The sequence below is a fragment of the Egretta garzetta genome, unplaced genomic scaffold (genome assembly GCF_000687185.1).
Source record: "Egretta garzetta isolate BGI_Z169 unplaced genomic scaffold, ASM68718v1 scaffold7, whole genome shotgun sequence".
In the NCBI taxonomy this organism is placed as follows: Eukaryota; Metazoa; Chordata; class Aves; order Pelecaniformes; family Ardeidae; genus Egretta; species Egretta garzetta.
The window spans coordinates 4385045-4393115 of record NW_009260350.1 but is presented as its reverse complement, the minus strand read 5'-3'; positions in this window follow the sequence as shown (position 1 = coordinate 4393115).

Here is an 8071-nt window from a genome sequence, read left to right as displayed (position 1 = left end):
CGGCCGGGGAAGTTTGCGGAGGCTCCGGGCGCCCAGGAGAGAGGGCGAATAGCGGGGAGCGCCCCGGATCTCCCCTCCCTCGGGGCCTCCCCTCTTCCTCTCATCACGGTGTCCCCCAACTGGAGGCTGGGAAGAGTTGGGGGTGCAGGGGGGGGACCCCCAGGCCGGCTCGCCCCACCGGGGGAGAGGTGCACAGCATGGCCTGGCACAGCCGGGTCCTCGGGCTGGAAACAGCCCTTTTCCATCTGCTTTGGCAGCCCTGGCGATGGTCTGCGCTTCCCGGCCCCCGGTGTGGAGGGCTGGGGCTGGGGCTGGGTTGGCAGCAGCAGCCGGGGGCTGCAGAGCTGCCCCGCTCCACAGCCGTGGCTTGGCCGGTCGCCGTCGCTCCGGGTGAAACCCGAAATAGGGAGCTATGCTGGGAGGACGACACGCTCTCAGGCTGCAGGCTCAGGCCGCTTGGAGAAGCGTGTGCTACCCAGGTGTGTCTGCTGGAAACCCAGCCCACAGGTTGCAATTTTAAACTCGAGCTCCACTGCTGCCCGGGTCAAGGGAGCGTTTGGCATGCAGAGCCGCTTGCTGCACACCGTCCCTTCCCACGTGTGCCATCTCCAGCTTCCTTCCCGTTCCCATCGCTGACACAAATACCATCTTTTTCTTTTTTTTCCTTTCTATTTTGGAGGGCTGCTTTATTTGTGGCGATCAAAGGACGTATCTGAGCTCCGATCCAAATGGCCACACCGCCTCCTTTGGAGAGATTGTATCCATTTTAAATCTGAAGTGGCCAATTTGTTCCTGTTTGGGAAACACCTCGGGAGCAGGTTGCAGCCACGGCTTCTCCTAAGGGCCCTTAGGGGGTACCGGTATTTCAGCATCCGTTTGCAATCTGCCGCACCGTAGCCGGACGCACGGGTTACCGGTTGATTTGCACCCAGTGGTTGTGTGTGTGTGCATGGGTGCCCGCTGCCAAGCTGGCGGTGCGGGCTGTTTGTCTCCCACGCGGCTGTAGGACGGCTGTGGGCTGTGGGGAGCAGTACCCCGGCGATGGGTGTGGTACAGGCGCCCAGGGCAGCCTCCCCCCCGCCGATCCCCATCCTGCTGCAGCACAGCGCTTTCTCTACGCTGTGACATTCCCGGCTGCTACCAGCGTGATGTGAAACGACACCGAGGATAATGAAATACAAAAACTGTGTTACAACGGCTTTATTTATAGAACAAGGCTTTGAGGGGTTGGGGGTTGAATTTTTTTTCCCCCCTGCAGTTTATGAATTGCTCCTGCGAGAGGCTGGGTAGCCTGGATTGCTGGTAGGTGTGACTGTAAAGTCCTTCTGAACCTTGGGAGGTTGTGTTTAGATGAGTGACCATCCTACTGTATCTGGACTACATTTCCCACCCTGGGCTGCCAGGATACTTGTAAACCAGAAATAGCCACCAGGGGCAGTTCGACAGGCAGAGCTTTCACCCGGTCTTCTCAGCACTTACTGCCTTACTAACACAATTTATTTGTACCGAAAGAGGTCTTTCCAGGCTTACCCTTTTATAAAATTTATTTAAAAAAAAAAAAACCTCAAACACAAACCCCTGTAACATAAGAACCTGCACCATGCTCAGAGACTACTGATTCACTGATGTGAGAGCACCTCTTTCTTTTTCTCGAGAGAAAGCACCACTCATCAGCATATTATTTTATATTTCCTTTCCGGGTAATGTTCATTCTGTATCGAGGGGCTGCAGCATTTCCAGGGCTGGGTCCCCCCTTCCCCACCAGGCAGCACATATCTCAGACCAATGTCCTGTGGGACCATCAAAGGGTGGTTTTGGAGAGGTTTTCTAAAGAGGAATATCAGGGGAAAAAAAAAAAGGTGGAGGTGTGGTTGCATTGCCCTGTGCCAGGGCATTTTATCAGTGCAGATGTCGTTGTGTCCCTGCTGGTTCTGTGATGTTTTCCCCACTAAGAGCACTAGAGAAAGCTGGTACAGAAAATAAGTTAATTAGAAGCGGTGAGAAAGCAACCGCTGCTCTCTCTGCTGCTGTGGCTTGTGGGCAGCACGCGGTGCTCGCCACCAGCACGGTTAGCGCGGCAGTGCTGTTGTAACAAGCCCGGTCCTTCATTAATTACTGCCATCCCGTGTTCAGATGCTCTGGGCTTGGCTGGAGTAAAAACCTCCTGGGAGCCTGTGCTGTTCGTAAGTGTGAAGGAGCTGGTGGCGGGAAGGAGCAAGGAGCGGCTGAGGCACTGCGATGCCTCCCTCTGAGTTTGTCTGCTGCCTGCCCTGCTCGGGGGCCTGGCAGGAGGGGGCAGGGGGATGCTCGGTCCCTCCGTACACTCGGCCTGGTGGCTCGCCGTGGCGCTGGGAGCTGGCAGGGGACGTGGGGGTCCACAAGTGTCTTGATAACTCTGTGACAATCAGTGTGCTGGTAACGAAGGCCTTGTGCTGGGGTCTTTGTCTGACCCCAGCGATGACTTTTGGCCATTAAGCCTTCTGATGGAATAAGCAAAATCTGTAAAATCCAGCAGCACCTGTGTGAATTTTCCACCTTTCTTTGGCTTGGAAGCAGCGAGGGCGACTGTGAGATGGGGACGGGGGCGGGGGGAAGGATGCTCCGGAGGCCAGCTCCCAGGCACGCTGCTGCACGCCCTGCACGCGCAGCGACGCTGGCTGGGGGGAGCGGCTGCCTGCCCCGGAAAGTGCCGTGTCTTCCTTCCCTTCCCTTCCCATCCTCCTGAGCCTTGAGGGAGGGGAGGGGAGGGGAGAGGGGGGAGAGGGAAAATCGGTTGAGCCAGAGCCTCAGCACAAAGCAGGACAAGGAAGATTGCAAAGAGCTGAGCTCTAATCTCTGCTCGGAGCCTGCACACGGCTGCCGTGCCCGTGGCTCCCGCAGCTCGCTCCCGCCGTGCTGCAGGGTGCATCCTGCTGGAGAGGCCGAAGCTGCAGCCCCAGCGCAAGGATTCACCCCATGCATCTAGCTGGCGGTGGAACCGAAGGGTGAAGAAAGGAGTAGGTCTAATTAGGTGTGCGTTCTCTTCCTCTTGGATTTGCAATGATTTCTGCTGCTGTCACCTTCATTAAGACGTATCTCTGAGTGCCAAGCTCCTCTTTTGATGTTCCTAAAGAGGTGTTTTTTTATGCAAGAGGCACGCAAGCAGTGGAATAGGAGTATGCTGCAAAGAGGTGTCCTAAGAGGCAGCATCACAGTGTGGTGCCTGCAAAGGCTGGGAATTGCACTGGGGCTTCTCCCTCCTGTCCACGCAGAAAGCTTTGTGCTGTGTCCTAGAGCCAGATGGATCTGTCGGGATTTGTGAGTAACAGGGTTTCAGGGCTTCTCCCTCACAGACACACGGAAAGAGATGTGGGAGGGAGGAGGGAGGCTTGTGATCTGCAAAGCCCAGCCTCTCTTCCCCTTTCATGCATGTGGTTGCAACTCGTGGAGGTTTCAGAGACTGAGGGAAAAGGAGACAAATTGCACCAAAAAGTCATCATCAGCTAAAGGAAGCAAAGGGTGGATCCTTCCAGGTTTGCACAGCGACACCAAAGCAATCTGTACGGACTTTGCTAAAATGTGCAAACTCACCTCAGCCTGCGCTGGTGTCTTATTGTGGCTATCCGGGCATGCAGGAGCGTGAGCTTCGGGTGCCTGGTTCTCCATTGTGATGATGCTCGTGACGATATGAGGGCTCAGAGCAGAGTGGCGTCGGTGACACCGATGCTTTCTGTGGTGTGTGTGCAGCCTGCATGGAAGGGCCCTGCCTGTAAGGCAGAACACGTCTGCATGTGGTGGTGCACAGACTGTCCGTATTTATTTTGCTTTTAGAGAGCTCCTGGAAGTCAGGGCTTCTGGAGCCGGGCCTTGGTCCCGCTTCTGACTTCTTTGTACCCTTGACCAGGTCAACGAGCCTTTCTGTGATTTAGTTTCAGCTTTTCCAGCTCTAATGCTGGGAGAGTGATGCTGAGTTATCTCCCAAGGGACCCAGAATATGCTTAAAGGTCAGTCCAGAGCTAAAACATGGAGGTCTGATCCCTTCTTCAGCAGTGACACAGTGTCAGGTGACAAGACCGATGATCTTCTCCTTAGGGGTGTTGCTGCATCACCAGCAGGTTTGTCTCTCTGGTCTGGCCTCCTTCCTCACAACCTTTGCATGGTAGCTTGGAGCTGATCAATAGCACCTGCAGATTTTACACTATTTATTGTCCCTCTCAAGTCCCTGCTCCTGGAATCAGGGGATTAGAAAAGTACTTTTGAGATTAATTTTGTAGCCTTCCTGGTTGTCAAGAAAAGCAGAAGCATGACACAATGTGCAAAACATTGAGGAGGTTGGAGGCAAGGAAGTACTCCAGTGCTGTGATTTTTAGTACGGTTTCTTGGTAGCTCAGCAGTATCAGGCATCAGCCCCATGGCTGGCAAGTAGCAGGCCTAGAGCCTGATGGATCTGTCTGGGATTTGTGAGTAACAGGGTTTCAGGGCTTCTCCGTCACAGCAGGGTACCCTTGTACCCTGGACAGCCAGTGGTGTTAGGGTCCTCTCTGCATGGGCCAGGCAGGGCGGGGTTTATGGGAGATTTGCTTTCATAAAATCATAGAAGAGTTTGGAAGAGACACCAGGAGGTATCTAACCAACCTCCTGTTTCAAAGCACAGCTAATTTCAAAGCTAGATTGGGTTGCTCAGGGGCTTTGTCCTGTCAAGGATGGATGTTATCTCTAAGGATGGAGATATCCTCTCCTCCTCCATATCTCAGACTTCTTGCCCTGTCTGGCCGAGGCTGCTCAAGCCCTTTGTCACCTGCCCTGGGTCAGGACTGTGGGTGGCCCATGTCCCTTTGGCATGGTCGGGGTACCTCTTGTCTGTCACTAGGCATGGCCGTGGCGGAGCAGGAGTGATGGTGCACACAGAGCCTGGGTCCATGCTTGATAGTTTAGTGGTTAAGTGGTTGTCCCTGTGAGTTCAGGAACAGGCGTTGAGGGGGATGCCAAGGAGGACCTGAGAGCCGGGGTCACAGTCAGGGTCCCCGGCAGGGACATGCAGGAAGGCAGCAGACGCATCCAGACATTTCCATCTTGCGCCCGTGTGTTTGCTTTTCTGACTGCATTTGGGGAGGAAGTCCTTGGATGTAGTTTCTGTGTACTGGTTACAGCTCTCCCAGAATGGTGTCCCACTTCACTGGTAGTTAAAGCAGAGCTTCCCAGAACCGCTTCAGTCCTCAAGCGCACCCTGTGCTGGAAGCCTTTCCTGAACACTGTGCAGTGGCAGAGACCTCTCTGAGGACACGGTTTAGCATCCCAGGATCCTGGAGGTGCTGTGGGAAGGGCCCTCTGGAGGGTCCAGACTCCCACCCTGAGCAGGGCTATTGCTAACGTCAGACCAGGTCTGCTGTGGCTTTCTCTAGCCAAGCTTTGGAAACCTCCAATGATGGACACTTGCTGGCCTCTCCCAGCACTGGAGCTGATGGAAAAACTTTTCCTAATTTTTGAACTGAACCTCCCAAGCTGCAGTTCTTGGCCATGGCTCCTTGCTGTGCCGTCTGGCATTACGTTTGGCTCTGTCATCCTTATACCTGCCCTTGAGTAGCTGTCGGCTGCAATTGGATTGCCCCCTACCTCCTCTTTGCCAGACCCAACCACCCTAACTCCCTCTACCTGACCTTGTAGGACAAATGCTATAGGCTTCTCATGGTCTAGCTCACCATCCACTGGACCTTTTTGGTTTCCTCATGTTAATTTTGGACTCGGAGGACCACAACTGGACACTGTGTTCGAGGTGCAGCCTCCCCAGTCCGGAGCAGAGAGGGGGCAATAACTTCCCCCACTCTGCTGCCCATGCTCCTCTTAGCACAGCCCAGGATGTAGTTGCTGTATCCGTAGTAAGAGCAACCATTTGCTCATATTCACCCTGGTGTCCACCATCGCTCCCAGGCAGTTTACAGCAGGCCACTGCTCACAGTTTGCAGGCTGGTATTGATGCATGGGGTTATTCTGCCCTAGCTGCAGAGCTTTATGCACTTTTTGTACCAAGTGATTACTTCTTAATGCTGTTCCTCTTTGACTCATTCAAAAAGCTTGGCCATTTACGTAACCAGATGCCTACCTGCATATGAATTTGTTTCCTTACTGTAACTGAAGTCTTATTTAGCAGTGGGTCAGAAATATTTGAACAAGTCCAGGGTTCCCATCCTGCACTTGACTTCTCCAAATCACCCTGCTGAATTGCTGTTCCCCAGTGTGCTGCCAGAGTTCCAGTCCAGACAGCTAAGGAGAAGCTAGTCCTTGACATGGGTCACCTTCTTCCTTCTACCATCAACGTAGAAATCATAGAATCATGGAATCATTTAAGTTTGAAAAGCCCTTCAAGCTCACCAAGCCCAACCGTTCCCCTAACCCTGCCATCCCACCACTAAACCCTGGCCCTAAGCACCTCGCCTGCCCGGCTTTTAAATACCCCCAGGGATGGGGACTCGACCCCTTCCCTGGGCAGTCCCTTCCAGTGCCTGACAGCCCTTGTGGGGAAGGAATTTTTCCCAATGTCCAACCTAACCCTGCCCTGGCACAACTTGAAGCTGTTTCCCCTTGTCACATCTCCTGTTCCCTGGGAGCAGAGCCCGACCCCCCCCTGCAGCTCCCCCCTCCTCTCAGGCAGTTGTAGGGAGCGATGAGGGCTCCCCTCAGCCTCCTCTTCTCCAGGCTGAACCCCCCCCAGCTCCCCCAGCCGCTCCCCAGCAGCCTGGGGCTCCAGACCCCTCCCCAGCTCCGGTGCCCTTCTCTGGAGGGGCTGGAGTGTGTCCAGGTCCTTCTGGGAGCGAGGGGCCCTGCCCCAGGCAGGACCCAGCCATCATGATACTTGTTTTGCTGTTTACTTCCTGGAATTGACTCAGAAAAACTTTCTTGTCCTGCATTTCTGTACTTTATCCAAGGAGGTCCCCGTGAAGGTCTGGGGAGTCTTTATTGCCCACTATGCTTTGATCCCCATCCACAGCTGCAATTCCACATGGAGATGAAAAAAAAGGCCCAGAGAAAGCGAATGCAAATACCAGTGAAGCGAGGTTGGCTGCCTGGATGGGAGTTTCCCATCACAGCTCTCCTGGGAGCTGGGCGCGTTCCCTCAGATGGCTCTTTGAATCACGTTGCCTTTTTAACAGTTGTGCTTTCTTTCATCTCGCTGTGTTGCACCGTCCGCTGGAAACAAAGGAACGTTTGCATTCACGTTTGATGCTTGCTTTTCTTCCCCAAGTGCACAGGATAATTATAGTGCCTCACATGGACTTGTACTAACTGATCAGCTATTAGTGATAATTTTAATTTACGTGGTGGTTTAGGAAGAAGCGTAGTACCTCTGTGGTGGAAGTGGTGCTCAAAGATAACAGTTCAGGATTGCTTGCTGGTATGTTGGATCATCTTCTGTGTGCTGCTCGTTGGGGAAACGGGTTAACTTTCTGGGGGGTTGTTGTTAAGAACAAATCCTCTGCAAGAGCCATCTGGCTGCTAAATTCTACTCCTGGAGCTGTGCAGTTTGCTGGGAGTTCATTTGCGTCTTGAGCTACTAAAGAGAAAGTAAAAGTGACTGATTACTCTAAGACTGGGACCATTCACATCAAAGTGACGGATTTTGTGAGCTGGATTTGGGAAAGTGTTTAAAACTGGTGTGTTTTCATTAAATTTTGAAGACTGTGGGCAGAACTGTGCTCTCGGCGCTCCGGCACAGCTCTCGACTCTGCACCCTGCGTCGTTATGTCAGAGTGAATTGTGTGGCTGTTAAAATTTGTGTGTGCTTGTTTGATGACTTCAAATATTGATTTTAATTGTGCGTCTTTCTTACGGCTGTGAGTGATGATCTGAGCGCCACGTACCATACCCCCCGTGCATAACGCAGTGACGTGCGCCGGGAGGAGACGTGAACTCCACCTGACTCTTAGCAGAAAGGGAGGAGGAAGAGGGGAGGAAAAAATCCTTGGAGGCCCCAAATTCAGCTCTCCCTGCTTCCAGGCACCACAGGGAGCTTTGTCAGAGCCTTGCCATCGGCCACCGGGCAAGGAGGGGTTTCGGAAGCCTTTTTTGCAAGTGCTGGTGTCAGGCTGTGAAGGCT